This window comes from Pelobates fuscus, chromosome 4 (genome assembly GCF_036172605.1).
Source record: "Pelobates fuscus isolate aPelFus1 chromosome 4, aPelFus1.pri, whole genome shotgun sequence".
In the NCBI taxonomy this organism is placed as follows: domain Eukaryota; kingdom Metazoa; phylum Chordata; class Amphibia; order Anura; family Pelobatidae; genus Pelobates; species Pelobates fuscus.
Genome location: NC_086320.1, coordinates 92,230,500 through 92,247,579, shown reverse-complemented (window position 1 = coordinate 92,247,579; position 17,080 = coordinate 92,230,500). Strand labels below are relative to the sequence as shown.

At 37.9% G+C, this 17,080-nt stretch overlaps 1 long non-coding RNA gene across 1 annotated transcript; it reads right to left on the bottom strand.

Annotated features, from left to right (window-relative positions):
• Positions 1 to 6,118: 6,118 nt before the first annotated feature.
• On the bottom strand, positions 6,119 to 6,721 carry LOC134607851 (uncharacterized). Its single transcript, XR_010090699.1, has 3 exons — positions 6,503 to 6,721; positions 6,328 to 6,411; positions 6,119 to 6,202 (listed from the first exon to the last, which is right to left on the bottom strand). It is a non-coding gene; the product is annotated as an uncharacterized LOC134607851 (long non-coding RNA).
• Between the last annotated feature and the right edge of the window lie 10,359 nt (positions 6,722 to 17,080).

Sequence of the window (17,080 nt, the reverse complement as noted above, 5' to 3'; positions counted from 1 at the left end):
TTACTATTATTGTTATTTATTATAAAGGGTCTGCATTGTAGAGTTAGGGGAGAAATGTTTCTGGAGTATATCATGGAAGTTGTAGAATGGTGAGAGGTGAAAGTTAAGGAAGAGTACTTCAGCCAGCATAATACTCCAGGACCTTTATTGTATGCTGTATTGATGATTTGTAAGAATACATTGTCCCAACCGCATCCAGTATATTCTGTTTTTGAATGAGGTATCTGCTGAAGGAATAGAGGTGACGGTGGACAAGTGAGAGATTAGAGCCCACATGATATCAAGGGAGGAACCTGTGAACACTATAATTTAACTGCTACCCAGGGGGTGCAATATTAGTTGTTGGAAAATCATCGATATTGCCAATATTACACTATTCTAGTTTTGTTATTTATTTAGATTTAAAGCTGCAAAGCCATTTTCTTTTATACTGAAATCACTGGTTAGTGGCTTTAATGGAAAAAAGCCTCAGGGGTAGAGGGCACAAATCAGCACCCTGTGTCATATTAAGTTGTTAACTGTCTACCCCTGGCCTAGATTGACAGACAATGAGAGTACATGTCTGATTGTGTTGAAATGTAATAAAGACTGATAAAGGCAGAAGGAATATTGAGGAGAATATTTGAGCATCTCAATCCACCAACACCATAAGCAGAGTTGTTGGGCAGATTTAGGCAAATATTTGGCAATGATTTGCTTCATGTACCCCTTTAAGACCAATAATAGTCTATGTTGTCAAAACAATCTGTTCGTTTAAGGGCACCTGTCATACCCCAAACCATTTATTCTCATTACAATGAACATAAAATTATATCTGTACATTTTGCTAGCAGTTTTGCTATAAAATGTATTGATCTTGGCTTGTGCTGCAGTTGCTATGGAAACTCGCGCTGGCTAGGGAGTACAGGAATGTAGTGACGTGACGTCAGTCCAGTCTGACACCGGCACGCTGGCAACAAAGCCAGCATGCAGACATCACTGACAAGACTTGCTCTGCTTGGGGATGGGTCCCAAGTAGGGCAAATCAAAGAAGAAGGCGGAGCAGAGGAGGAGTGGAGGATGGTCCAGAGGCAGGTGATACACGAAGATTAAAGGGAAACTATAGTGCCTATGGTACAGAAGGGGTTAAAAAAAACCTTGTGTCACTTACCTGATTCCAGTACCGATATCCCTGTTTGCTGCTTCGTGCTCTGCCTCCTCTCCTCCCCCACTAGCATCAACTGGCAGGGTTACCTAAAGCGCATGCACAGCACTCACCGTGCTCGCATTAGGACTTCCCTCATAGGAAAGCATTAAACAATCATACAAAGCCTAACGACCCAGAATTCACTCTAGTGGCTACCTGTGGACAGCCACTAGAGATGGAGTTAACCCTGGCAGGTAATTATTGCAGTTTTTAAAAAACTGCAATAATTACCATTTCAGGGTTAAGTGACCTGGGACATTGCACCTAGACCACTTCAATGAGCTGAAGTGGTCTGGGTGCTTATAGTGTCTCTTTAACACTCACAAAGCAGGAAAATGGTGGTGCTGAAGAACTGTCTTCATGTGCAAGTGCTGGGAATCAAAGTAATACACTCTAAGCCATTTTCACTTGTTCAAAATGGTGCCTCCCACCAATGAGGACTTAAATATGGCTGCCACCATGGAGCAAAGATAAGCTATAAGATGCAATGAAATGGGTACTAAAGAGAAACTGCCACTTCCCATGACTAATATTAAATTAACGTATCCCTATATTTAGCAAAAATATAATTGTGAGGTGCAACAATTAATATTTAATATGTAAAAAAGTTTTTATCTTGCAACTGTATCTGTAATTCATTTTTATAAGCTGTGTCATTTCCACCTGCCAATGTAAAATGCCAATTATTTTTTTCCTGTTTTCCTGGAGGATGTGTGCAATTTGTGGAACTTGACCATAAAAAAGGGCTCTGAGATCACGACCAGGTAAGAGCGTACTGACGTCATGATGAAAAGATGTCAGACGCCTACACGAGATGAAACCGGACTTGAAGTTGGGTGAATCTGGAACAGGAAAAGCTGTGGAAATTTAGAATTAAGCTGTGCCAACATAGAAATAGAAACTGGGAGGACTGGGATGTTTATTTATAAAAATAAAGCCATTTTAATACCATTGCTTCTTTTTAGATCCTTTTGGGAGTACAAGAAGAGAATTCTTGGAAGTGGGCTTGCTGAGATTTCCAAGGTTCTCTTATATATTCAGAGAAACACTGGAAGTCTGAGCCTGCTTATAAGAGGCTCAGGAGTATGTGAGTGCAATCAACACAGATTTCCAAGTGTTTTTTTCTTACCATTTATTTTAATATACTACACTATGGTCTATGTTTGCTTGTATTTCAGATTTGATCCCAGATTGTACTTAAGTGGTAATATATGGTATAATGTATTTGAGTGCTCTCACCTACTGTTTTATATTTGTGTACTTTTCACTGCCCATCAGAGAAGGCATATAGTGAAGTGAACAAATTAAATAATGTTTTTATTTATCCTCGTCATCTGTAACGTGTGCCCCTGCCGCCTGTGCCTGGACTGAACTGAAATGTAATGTAATTTGCTAAACCTTTAATAACATAAACAAAAAAACAAAGTGTCACATGAAAGAAAGTTGCACTGCTTACAGGTGATTTTCAATGTTTTTGTCAGGTTTCCTGCCCGCATCCCACGAGAGGCAGCTTTTGGCAGCCGCAAGTCGCTCGCGGCAGTCTCACCTGATTCTTCACTGGTTTCCATGCACCGCTCGTGGCGGATTTACTTTGCTCCTTACCGCGAGAGGCGGCTTCTGAAAACTCCCTGCCGCTGTTCCAATATTTAAATATGCGCCCGAGTCAGCCACCTGGCTTGGCGCGCAATAATGGCATCACAAATCACAGTGGAGGGACCAAATACCTTCCACGTTTGATAGTTAATTCTGAATGGAAGCTTGCCAATCAGAAACACCCTAAACATATTTAACCTCACCTCTTACGTTCCTTGTTGCCCTGTTGTGGTCTTTGATAGCCCAATAGCGTTTTATACTGTGTCTGGTTACCGAATTTTGGCTTGTCTTACGTTTAAAAAAGACAGAAATAAGCGCTCTCTTCTTGAAAGTGAGCTGCAGTTCACCAACAAGGTGTTCCCTCAACCTTGTGAAAAGTGGCCAAATATAACAGAAAGGTAAACAGCGCTAATAATCAGAAAGATACATACTGACTGGATATGTATAAAAATATATACTTTATTACAAATTAGTAAAAAAGTGAAAATTACAAACTATAAAACCAGTCCTGATAAAAAGTCCAAAATTCTTCCTCACTTGACGCGTTTCGCCGAAGCTTTTCACTTTTGATATAGTTTTTTATACATATCCAGTCAACTTTCTTGTCCTCCTTCCTACTCATTATTGTTTTGCTGCTATACCTGGGTCCATTATATCCCAAGATGGGGATTGTTCCACCTGAAGCTCTCCAAACTAGAGCAGGTCCTTGCTCTAGTATCTGTAAGTAGGATTATCCACTTTACTGAATTATTTTTCATATACATACTATACCATGTGGTGTATTTTATTTCTGTTTTACATATGACGAACATCTATACCTATAAGCCCATCAATGGTTTTTGAACACCAAGAAATCCACAGACGGGGATTATTCCTTCCAGGCTTCTAACACCGAGCTGATATAGCTCTTAAAAGTGTGAGTGTGAATTTAACACCTCTATTTCGTCTAGTTATATTGTTCATACATACTGTACTATTATCGTATTTTTGTTCCTTTTTTTCAAGCTACTCCGTTGGCCAGTATTTCATTATACGTATGTATCTTTCTGATTATTAGCGCTGTTCACCTTTCTGTTATATTTGTCTTACGTTTACTCTGTCTTCTTTGATCCTTGACCTCGGCTTGTCTTTTCGTATTCCCTCTCTCAGTTGTCGTTGACCTCGGCTTATACTCTGACTACTCTCTCTCTTTGGTATAGGCCGACCACTCTAAGGACCGGTATTGCAATCCTGTGTGTCTGTGATCTGTCTGCGTGTTTCCCCTGATAACCGTGACAGTTTTATTTAGTGAAAGAAGTGACCGTTCCCTTTCACATTATAGACATACATTGAAAAATAATACACAAAGAAGCTATGAAAATCCTATATTTTATGTTCATTAACAAAAACTATGACATTTTCAAGTTAATGACTGTAAAGCTATCTAAAGCTATCAATGCTACAATAAACAAGGCATTCTATGCTAGTACAGAGTCATGGAACTAGGCTGTAATGATAGCAAAATGAATCATTTTTCCTTAAAGGATTAATTTAGGCACCAAGATCACTTCAACGTTTTGAAGTGGTCATAATTAAATAAGCCTGTATGTAAAAAGAAAAACATTTATTGTGATGCTGGAATAAAAAAGTAGGTGAAAACGTGAACTCAAAAAAAAAAAAAACCTTACTGAGATAAGAAACAAACAGGTACTAGACTCGGAGTTTCATTTTGTTTCGAACTGTAATTTGTCCTAATTTAGGATGATTCGGTGATTGTCTGAATTTCCGATTTCCGAACCACCACATACACTAATCACAAAGCAAATAACTCTCGCAATGCACAAGCATGTTTGTTTGATTTGTGATTTGGAATTCTACCTTTGGCGCCAGAAAGTTCTGCTACTTTCCCACCATGTCTATTTGACGTCTCTCTCAATACCGTTCCTATTGTGTTTTAATACCCCACCTCCTCTAGACTGTAAGCTCGTTTGAGCAGGGTCCTCAACTACCTATTGTTCCTGTTACATTTTGCTATTGTCTCATTTGGTAAATCCCCCTCTTATTGTAAAGCTCTGCGGAATAAGCTGGCGCTATATCAATACCAATAATAATAATAATGGGAAAAAAGATGATTGATGGCCAAGGGTAGCCCACTAAAAGTTAATATTATTCAAAGTTCAAGAAGTGGCCAATAGAGGTGAAAAACAGGAGAGGCAGTAATAAATAAATAAATCTATATTTATATATTTAACCCCTTCACTTCCAAGTACTATTTGATTGGAAAAATATTAGCATAACTTTTATTTGAAGCAAGGCATGCATAGCTAGCAAAGAAACACATCATAACACAGCAACTGTGTGTAAAGATTACTTGCAGACAAACGTAAATATTAAAATGATGCAAATGTACCAAAGTTTTCCTTTTTAAATATTCGTTCAACCTTTATAAAATTATTTAGGAAGAGAAAAGTTCTAGACAGTATGCAGTGTATTTTATAAATAATAGTAATAAACAATATTTTGCGCAGGGTGTGAAAAGTTAGTATAAAAAGCAAAAATCGATTTTTCTCACATACAGTAGGTGTGAGAAAAACAGATAAATAAAAATCGTCAAATACAATGCTTATATGTATTTTAAAGGACACTGAAGGCATTGCAGCTTACTAAAAAATGGCAACAGACTGTTAAAATCTCTGTGTTTTATGCATAATACCAACATACAATAAATAGATTAAAATCACATATTTCTAAAATATATATAAATAATTTCAAAACTAATATAGCATTCTTTGTAATCTCTGGAATGCTAATGTAAAGCTAACAGGAAAATTCAATTAACCCCTTCCCTTTCTGTAGCATTGATATAACCCATGGAAACTTCCTTTGTTGTTTGGTAGCAGGGGTAAGCTTACATTACTACTCCTCTATTGGGTACTTTTCTCACTTCATCTGTGAACCAAATTGGGGGGGGGGGGGTGTGGAGAAATGCACTGCAAAATATATACATGTATTTAGAGTATGTATATATTTTGCAATACACCGATTGACCCATTTTCATCTTATTTTGCTTTATCTAATTTGTATTCCCGAATATCTTCTGATAGATGAAAGGCTGACGAGTCAAAATAACAAATGCACGAAAATCGCCCATCTCATTTCAAAGTGGTTCAGGCGAGGCTAATTTTTGAGTAACAGAAAAAGAAAAATAGAGTGTCAGTTAAAACATGGTGCTAACCCATAATTCAAAAACTACACATATATATATTAAAATAATACAATATAAATTAGAATCAGCAGCTGAATATCAAAAATAAAGGAGAAGAGATTCAGTGCTTCTGAAATACTGTAAAAGTTCTAATGCAGCTTAAACACCAAGTCCAGAGTCTCTCTTATCCGGTGTAGGGGAATGAAGAAGCAGGAGGGTGGTGTAGCACCAATTATGTCCTTGACAATATGTGAAAAAAAGAAACTATGGTGTTGTATGTAGGTTAGAAAGGTGAAAAAAGTAAAAAAAAAAAAAAAAAAAGAGGTAAACAACTCACTTTTGGGAGCGTAAGTACAGCTCCAACCTTCGCGCTTGGGCAAAATAATCCCTGCCTAAGGATACACTGTCTTTCACAGGTCTGCAAATGGTCTTCCTCTGCAGCAGTATCCTCATATAGGAGTTTTTATTAACAAAAAAACAATATGGTGTGTATGTCAAACCAAAGCAGGGATAAAAACAGAGTAAAATATTGCACTCACATATTTTGAAGTCAGTAAAGCGGCTCCCTGGATATGGCTTGGTGTGATATGATCCCCACTCTAGGATAGAAGTGGTGCTTGGGTCTCTCCGTGTGTGAAAATAGAAGAAAAAGAAAAACCGCAATAGTGTGTAACTGTGGAGTTAAAATACAAGTAATGTGATGAACACATACTCACATTTGATGGAGCAACTACAGATTGCTCAATCCAATAGGCGTAAGTAGTTTCTTGTCCATACCAAGGATCAGAATGTTCATGAATCCAGCAGCAATCAGTGTGGTCTAATAGAAAATAACTTTTATTTATAAAAACAAAAATAAAACAATAAAAGTGAAATAGAAATAATGTAATGTATTGCGTTTCACCAATAATCTGGCTTTATCAAAAGTGTTTACAGATAAAATGGACCAAAGCTGCTTAAATAGGGAAGTAAAATTTTAATCCAACGGTCATGTGATGTCATAAGGCATGTGACCGGAAGTAATTAACATATAAAAAAAATATAGAAATTTTTAAATGATTAAAATTACCATAGTGGTACTATTAGGGAACATAGGAGAAGGTGGTAGATACTTTAAAATAGAAAAACAAACTTTTATTAACAAATAAAGATATATTTGACCACAGGGTAGGGGATTTTATAAAAACAAAATTGCGTGCATTCCACATTATATGGTCGGTACTGCCGCAAAATTGCTACATAATGAAAAGAGGATGGGAAACAGTCAGGAGCTCTCTAAGGGTATGGAGATGCTCGCTGACTGCTTTCCTTGGAAACAAGGAAGTCAGAGTGGGGCCGAGCTTCTAACTTGCAAGCTCGGCTTCAACAAAATGGCGCCCGTCCAGAGCCAAACAAATTGCGGACAGAGGACTGTACTACAGGGTCCTGAAGAGGACAATCCTAATAGAAGCACTTAGGATAAACAAATACATCAAATACAGAGATTAGGAAATAAATACAAGATTAGAAATGTATAAACAATGTAAATGAGTGTAAAAATAAGAATGTTTTAAAACATATTCAGCTAAAATTATATATAACAGAGAAGATAATTATTATAAATGAAAATAAATTAATAATACAAATGGAGAGAAATTAATATAAATATGAATATAAATAAAAGGAGTGTGTGTAAAAAATATAAAAATCACAAAAACTTATAACACCAATAAGGATTAAAGTTCTTAAGTAAAAAAAAACATTACATTTCACGTTGTCCTAAAATTTTTGTGATATTGTCACAATGCCAACGTGGGGTACAGGTGTCGATAGCATAACATTTTAAAAGGTTGGGATTTTTATTATGTGATAAAAAAGTGTTTTGACACTGTGTGATTAATAAAACCTTAGGAAAAATTCCTACAGTGTTCGGCAATTCTTGTTTTTAGGCACCTCGTGGTCATACCCACGTACTGGAGGCCACAAGGGCATTCTAGAATGCAAATAACATTCTTAGTGTTACAAGTAATAAATGTATTAATATTATATTCTCTATTTGTAGCCGAAGATATAAATTTGGTCATGGTATTGCATGATTTATCTGTGGTTTTGCAGGCGAGGTACATTTTGCACTTAATATAACCTTTTTTATTTAAGAAAGTAGTTTTAATGCTGTTTGATTTTTTAGTATAGTTTTCGGTTAAGATGGATTTTAATTTGGGGGCTCCTCTGAAGACAATCTTGGGCTTTGGTGGTAAGATATTTTTTAATATATTGCCTTCTCTGAGGATGCCCCAATACTTGTTTAATTTTAACAATTTTTTTCACCTCATGAGTTTATTATTATAATCAAAGACCATAGATTTGCCTGAATATTTAAAACGTTATGGTTAGTACAGTTTATTTTTAAGCATAATAGTTGACTTTTCGGTAATCTATTTAGCCAGGGTTCGTAGTGGCAACTAGTGAGATCGATTAATCTGTTAGTGTGTACCTTTTTAAAATAAGTACGAATTTTTAAAACATTGTTTTCGACATACATTTCCAAATCTAAAAAGTTGATAGAAGTTTTACTGTAGTTAGTGCTTAGTTTGATACCTCTATTATTGGAATTTAAAAAGTTTTAAACATTATTTAAAATAGATTCCGACCCTTTCCATATAAAAAAAGTCATCTATATAACAGTGATAGAGGACCAGGTGTGCGCCCCAGCCATGTTTACCCCATACGGCAGCATTTTCCCAATCTGCCATAAAGAGGTTTGCATAGCTAAGGGCCTAGTCCCCATCAACATGCCCGTCTCTAAAAACTCTATTTTTATCCCTGCTTTGGTTTGACATACTACACAATATTGCTTTTTATATATGTTTCTCCTATATGAGGACACTGCTGTAAAGACCATTTGCAGACTTGTGAACCACAGTATATGCTTAGGCGGGGATTATTCCGCCCAAGTGCGAAGGTTGGAGCTATAAAAAATGCTCCCTTTTTTCACCTTTATAACCTACATTCTACATCATAGTTTCTTTTTTTCCACATATTGTCAAGGACATAATTGGCGCGACACCACCCTCCTGCTTCTTGAATCTCAAAAAAGCTTATCCTAAAAAGACATGCAAAGATGGTGTACAAATAATATACTGCTGTAGTAAAGATATAAAATATCCCATACATGATATGTAAAGTGCAATTACATACCACAGTAAAACTGATAGTTCTGTTATGTTCTTGTATGTACACTTGTAATTTTGTTTTCTTTTTCATTGAAAATAAAATGGCTAAACATAATACAAGTCATAGAGTTTTCATTTGAAACTAACTAGTTCAGAAGTCTAAGATTAGTGCTATTCAGTGACTATCGTAGCTTCTGGTCCCCGACATGCAGCAATTCCTACTGGAAAAGTGTGTCCATCAGGTATGAAAATATTTGAGTTTTTGACACAAATTTTCCTTCCACGAATGCAATTGATGTGATAAACGTTTATCAATCAATAGTGCTATTTCTAAAAATATGCCCGAATTTCAATAAAAACAGTGGAGCACTATACACCAATAAAGTGCAATATTAGTGCAAAATTGGTGAACGGTAAAATAGGTTTAGACATGTAAAGGGACACTGTAGGCACCCAGACCACTTCAGCTAATTGAGCTCTGTGTGCACTGTCCCTTTTGCACTTAGTGCTGCAATGTAAAACATTGCAGTTCCACTGCAACTGCAACTGCGACCGTGGGCCGCCTGGATACCTCCTGAGTGTCTGATAGGAGGAGGGAGCTGTGCTGCTCCCCTCCTGCCTGTGTGTAGCGTGGCACTTCCTGTCAGACCGGGATGCAGCCCCCCCGTGTTCCTCCTGTTATGGGGTCCCAAGAGGTGAGTGTATGTGTGTGTGTCTGTGAATGTATGTGTCTGTGAGTGTGCGTGTATGTGTCTTTGAGTGTATGTGTGTGTCTGTGTGTGTCTCTACATGTCTGTGTGTCTGTATGTATGGGTCTCTGTGTGTATGTATGTATGTGTGTATGTATGTGTGAGCCTGTATGTGTGTGTCATGTATGTGTCTATGTGTGTGTCTGCATGTGTATCTGTATATCTGCATGTTTGTGGGGAGTGGGGATGTGTGTGTGTGTGGGGGGGGGGGGTTGATCATTGCCACCTAGTTAGATGAAATAAATAAATAATGAAATAAGAGAACAGTTCTGTCCCTGTATAGTATCGGAGAAAATCTCAGAAATTAATTAATCAAATTGATCCTTTATTAGTTTAATTCTCAACACACGCACTGGTAACAACAAAATCAGTGGTCATTGCTGCCCCAGTGATGGATAACTGAGGTAGAAACAAATGACTCAAACTTAATAGTACTAAGTGAGGAATATGTACAAACGGGAAGTGAAAAAGACAAAAGATATATACATAAGAAAAAAACGGGGGCACAAGTCACCGAAAACGGTGAAGTAGATAAGTCCCTAAACAAGGTTACTATGTGTACTGTGTGATATGTATAGACCCGAGAGTAACAGAGTAACTTATTGTCAGTTACCCGTGTTAATCATGATCTGAACCTCTTGGTCCTATATGTACAGTACACCTTAGAATACAGAAAGCTCCAATACTAGCTGGAGTAGCTAATATATATACAATGTATCTGTGCCGTCTAGTTATATCTGTGGCACACCCGAGCGTCGGGACAATAATCTGCACTATATAGTTGCTCTGATCGCAAAAATCTGCAGGGTGTTGATACTATTTAAGGTATCAAGGAGATATGTCCCTAAGCAAGGTTGCTATGTGCACTGTATGGTATGTATAGACCAGAAAGTAACACAGTAACTTATCGTCAGTTACCAGTGTTAGTCACGATCTGAGCACCTTGGTCCAGCACACCATAGAAAAAGTCCGCTAATAGCTAGAGTGGCTAGTTTATACACTGTATCATTGCCGTCTGGTTATTTCTGCGGCATACCCGAGCATGGGAACTGTGATCGGCACCATATAGTTGCTATGATCGCAATGATCTATAGGGTGTTGATACACTCTGAAGGTATCAGAAGGGGGTTCCACACCGCGGTCCGATACGTGCAGTCCACCAGAGTAATGCCCCTACAGAGAGGGGGCTGTAGTGGTCTGCTGGTTAGTACCGGGGGGGTATGTGTGGAGACAGCATTCAAAAGTACGTGCCCCTTAAAAACAAATAATAATCGTTGCCCAGTCTAGTGGGAGCCTGGCAGAATCTCACTGTTAGAGGTGAGATATCTGGGTGGCACAGTTGCAATGGCAGGAAGGTTGTACCCCTTGCTTAGCACCCAGTGAGATAATGAAAATAGACCCTAAACTGTGCCTTCAAGGGCACCTGTGTCTAAAGAGTAAATCTCAAATAACTGTCTGTCAGAGGAGCAAAAAATGCCCTAATCTGTGCCTTCAAGGGCACCTATCTGTAGTGCTAACAGTGCTAGGCTAAGCTAGAACATGAAGACAATCTTAGTCTTAGTGGACTGTAGTCTGATGATCCAGCTACAGAATAATAGGTCAAAAAATCCTGGGTGTAACTGAGGTGGCTATGTGTAGAGTAGCACACCAAATATCGTCAGATCACACCTAGTCGGATCGATGTCAAGAGCCCCGATGCGCGTTTCACCAAACACACAGGCTCATCCCCCTGATGAGCCTGTGTGTTTGGTGAAACGCGCGTCGGGGCTCTTGACATCGATCCGACTAGGTGTGATCTGACGATATTTGGTGTGCTACTCTACACATAGCCACCTCAGTTACACCCAGGATTTTTTGACCTATTATTCTGTAGCTGGATCATCAGACTACAGTCCACTAAGACTAAGATTGTCTTCATGTTCTAGCTTAGCCTAGCACTGTTAGCACTACAGATAGGTGCCCTTGAAGGCACAGATTAGGGCATTTTTTGCTCCTCTGACAGACAGTTATTTGAGATTTACTCTTTAGACACAGGTGCCCTTGAAGGCACAGTTTAGGGTCTATTTTCATTATCTCACTGGGTGCTAAGCAAGGGGTACAACCTTCCTGCCATTGCAACTGTGCCACCCAGATATCTCACCTCTAACAGTGAGATTCTGCCAGGCTCCCACTAGACTGGGCAACGATTATTATTTGTTTTTAAGGGGCACATATTTTTGAATGCTGTCTCCACACATACCCCCCCGGTACTAACCAGCAGACCACTACAGCCCCCTCTCTGTAGGGGCATTACTCTGGTGGACTGCACGTATCGGACCGCGGTGTGGAACCCCCTTCTGATACCTTCAGAGTGTATCAACACCCTATAGATCATTGCGATCATAGCAACTATATGGTGCCGATCACAGTTCCCATGCTCGGGTATGCCGCAGAAATAACCAGACGGCAATGATACAGTGTATAAACTAGCCACTCTAGCTATTAGCGGACTTTTTCTATGGTGTGCTGGACCAAGATGCTCAGATCATGACTAACACTGGTAACTGACGATAAGTTACTGTGTTACTTTCTGGTCTATACATACCATACAGTGCACATAGCAACCTTGCTTAGGGACATATCTCCTTGATACCTTAAATAGTATCAACACCCTGCAGATTTTTGCGATCAGAGCAACTATATAGTGCAGATTATTGTCCCGATGCTCAGGTGTGCCACAGATATAACTAGACGGCACAGATACATTGTATATATATTAGCTACTCCAGCTAGTATTGGAGCTTTCTGTATTCTAAGGTGTACTGTACATATAGGACCAAGAGGTTCAGATCATGATTAACACGGGTAACTGACAATAAGTTACTCTGTTACTCTCGGGTCTATACATACCACACAGTACACATAGTAGCCTTGTTTAGGGACTTATCTACTTCACCGTTTTCGGTGACTTGTGCCCCTGTTTTTTTCTTATGTATATATCTTTTGTCTTTTTCACTTCCCGTTTGTACATATTCCTCACTTAGTACTATTAAGTTTGAGTCATTTGTTTCTACCTCAGTTATCCATCACTGGGGCAGCAATGACCACTGATTTTGTTGTTACCAGTGCGTGTGTTGAGAATTAAACTAATAAAGGATCAATTTGATTAATTAATTTCTGAGATTTTCTCCGATACTATACAGGGACAGAACTGTTCTCTTATTTCTTTGTACTCATTTACTTAGGGTTATCCCCTCATCTGTCCCTCAGACTTGTTCCACACCTATATAGGGCCTACCCCTCTAATTAAATAAATAATGAATGAATGAAAAATAAAAAAATAAAATGAATAGTGAATTATATAAAAATATGTAGAAAGACTAAGTAAAAAGCTAGTAATATTATTTAATCATTGTGCATACACAAAACTGACAATTTTATTCAACCATATGTGGTGGCAGCAGCTCCACCTACTGTCAGAGTCTGTCAAATTCATATAGTACATATGGTGAGTTTCTTGCAACTCCAACAGGTATTTCATATGTAAAATACTATAGATACACAATATAGGCACTATTTATTTATTTATACTCCTATACTAAGTTTTGTTGTTACATAGGCTGAAAAGAGACATGTGTCTATCAAGTTCAGCCTTTCTCACATGATCCAAAAGACAGCAAAAAAAAAAACAGCTTGAAGCACTTACGTTTTTTTTTTTTTTTTTTTTTAACAAACTAGGAAACAATCCCTTCTTGACCCAGAATTGGGTCAAGAAGCTATAACCACCAAATTCAAAATTATATCCCTGAATATTGTGTTTCTGAAAGTATGCATCCAGTTGATGTTCAAACATCTGTACAGACTCTGATAAAATCACTTCTTCTGGCAAGGAATCACACATCCTTATTGTTCTATATTTCTGTTGATTTAGAATAAATCTCCTTTCTTCCAGTTTAAACACGATTTCCAGACAATGTTTTGTAATATATTTGTATAAGGTTATCAAATCCCCTCTGTGGCACCAATTTTCTAAAATAAAGAATTTTCAATTTCTTAACCTTTCTTCATAACTAAAATGTTGCATTTGTTTAATTTTTAATTAATGTTTAATTTTTCAGCCTGCCTCTGCACTTTTCCAGTTACATAATATCCTTCTTTAGAACAGGTACCAAAATTGCACAGCATATTCAAGGTGTAGTCTTACCAGTGATTTATAAAAATACAAATTTATAATCCCATGGAGAGAATTAATGCCCCTTTTTATACATGACAATATTTAACTGCAGATTGACATTGAACATTGTTGCCTAGTTTGTTGTCGATAACAATTCCCAAATCCTGTTTTATCCATAATCCACTACCATTTAAGGTGTAAGTGGCTTGTGCATAATTTTGCATTTTTCTACATTAAATGTAATCTTCTATTTGAGTGCCCAGTCCCCATCTATCTTAATCCCCATTCAGCAAAGTAATATCTTGCTCACATTGTATTACTTTACAGAGTTATGTGTAATCTGCAAACACTGAAACATGACTTCCAATGCCTATTTCAAAATCATTTATAAATCTGTTAAATAGAAGCGGTCCCAGAACAGAACCCTGAGGAATACCACTTACCACTTTTGTCCAGCTTGAAAGTTTACCATTAATAACAACTCGTTGTATTCTATTTTAAGCCAATGTTCTACCCATGAACAAGAATTTCAATCTGGACCAATCTTTTTTAGTTTGAACTCTAACCTATTGTGTGGAATCATATCAAACGCCCTGGCAAAATCCAAGTAGATCTCTGTAACATCCTTGATCTATACTTCTACTTACTTTTTTGTATAATGCAATTAAAACCATACTGATTTTTGCTAATAACAATGTTCTTTTCAATTAATGCCTGAATATTATCCCTTATTAACCTTTCAAATATTTCCCAGCCACAGAAGATAGGCTCACATGTCTATAATTTCCAGGCAAGGATTGTGAACCCTTTTTGAATATAGGAACTGCATATGCCTTCCTCCAATCCTCTGGTACAATTCCTGAAAGAAACGAATCTTGAAAGATTAAAAACAGAGGTTCACTTATTTCCACAGTTGGGGTAACGGAACACCCGTACTCTGACCAAGTACTTTGTGTTGATGGACGCTTCCTAGCTTGCGCCGAGGTCCACAAGCACCGCACCGGACACCACAACCACTGCAGACTCCACAACCGCCGTAGCTTAACTGGTAGTCTCGACGTCTTCCTTCCACCCTGGATCAGCTTCTGTCTTCCAGGACCGTGTGGAAAAGACCTCTTCCTTCCACCCTGTATGAACCTCCGACATCCAGGACTGTGTGGGGAAGACCTCTCCTCCAGGAGAGCGTATCAGGAACAGCTCTTAGAAGAGCTAAGTGATTAAAGCTCAAGGGAGTATACAAGTATAGCAATCCCCAGTGTGAATATAGCTGTCCCCTCCAATCACGAAACAAGACTACGTGTTGAGGGTCAAGAAGATCTGTTTTATTCAGCATCAGCAACAAAGGGCTTTCTTTTATGCAAGTTTTACACACAAAGTACCACCCACATGGTCTTGAGGAACAGCCAATCAAACACGTACAATACAGTAATTCCAGCAAAATCCTCCCCTCTGCCTGTGATCGAATTACTGTACACAATGGGCTAATGTAATTATCACAGGCAGGAAAATACAGTTTTTTATACAATTACTATAACTTTAAAAGTATACATGCAATATTAATATATTAAAAATATTAAAATATTAAATATAAACATATCCAAAAATCAGACAATTCCCTCCAGTGGTTTTAAAGTTCCATGGAAGTCTCTTTTTGGCCGACCACACGCAGATTTTCATGCCCAAAACAGATCCAGAGAATCAGGCTGTGCGGCCGGTCTATTTCCCATGTTAAAGTCAGTTCAAACAGACGAACGACAACCGTTCGAATTGTCAATGCATTAGTTCCAGGGAAGAAAAAACGTCAGCAGTGTTTGTGCCGTTTTGTAGCTGATTTTAGTTCCATGAATTTGACGGCACACACCGCTGACAGCGTTCGACTAAATAAAGATGGCCGCTGCCACGTGTTCGGTTGTCGAATGGCGGCCACTTCGACTACTTCGGCTGCATCCGAAGTGCCAATTTAAAGTTGCAGAATTGTGCCAGTACCATTTAAAGGGCCAGAACAGTCCAATAGTGTTTTTTACTGGCAAAGTCTCCCAAGGACCATAGTCACAAGGCAGGAGGCTGGCAAGCAGGCCTCTCCAGGACCAAGGGGCGAAGGGAACTTCATCACAGTTGGTTCCTAAAGTACTCATGGGTGAATACTGTCAGGCCTCGGAGCTTTCTTTATATTAACTTTCTTTAGTTGCTGCAGCACCTTGTCTTGAGTCATCCAATCACAATTTTTCTGCAAGCTTTTTCCAGCAATCATTTGCATATCTCTAACCCTAGGTTTTTCCTTAATATATACCGAGGAGAAATAGTTATTTAAAATTTCTACCTTTTCCGGTCTTCTATACTAAAATCTGGTTTCCGCTTTCATTTTTTTTTTTTTTTAATTTATGTACTTAAAAACATTTTTGGGTTTGGTTTTGCTCTCTTTGGCTCTCTCTCTCTAATTTTGTAGTTTAGCGAATCGAATAGCCTTTTTGCACGCTTTATTGGATTCCTTATATCTTTTATAGCATGCATCTGATTTGTCCGATTTAAATGCTTTAAATGCCCTTTTACTTTTTTATTTATTTTTTATTTCTTGATTTACTTTCCCACTAAGCCACATTGGTTTCAATTTGTTTCTTTTATATTTATTACCCAATGTGTTTTTGTTTTTTTGAAAGGGGTGACTGGCTGATAGCTTCTTTTTCAATAGAGGGAACGTGCATACTATTAATTTAATTCTAAGACATGCTAAGGACAATAAGTGCAAAAAATTTCCCTTGATTATTTTTTATTCTTATGTAATAAAACCAATTTTTTCAAGCCAATAACTTAATTTTGGATCCAATATGGGATAAATTACAACTTTGCTGAAAACTATCACAATGGCTGAGGAGAGATTCCAAGAATGATGTGATTTCTCTATGCCACTGTAAAGTCAATTACATAAATGTATCCGAGGTACCGTATATACTTGAGTATAAGCCGAGTTTTTCAGCACATTTTTTTGTGCTGAAAAACCCCAACTCGGCTTATACTCGAGTCAATGTCTGTATTATGGCAATTTACATTGCCATAATACGGACA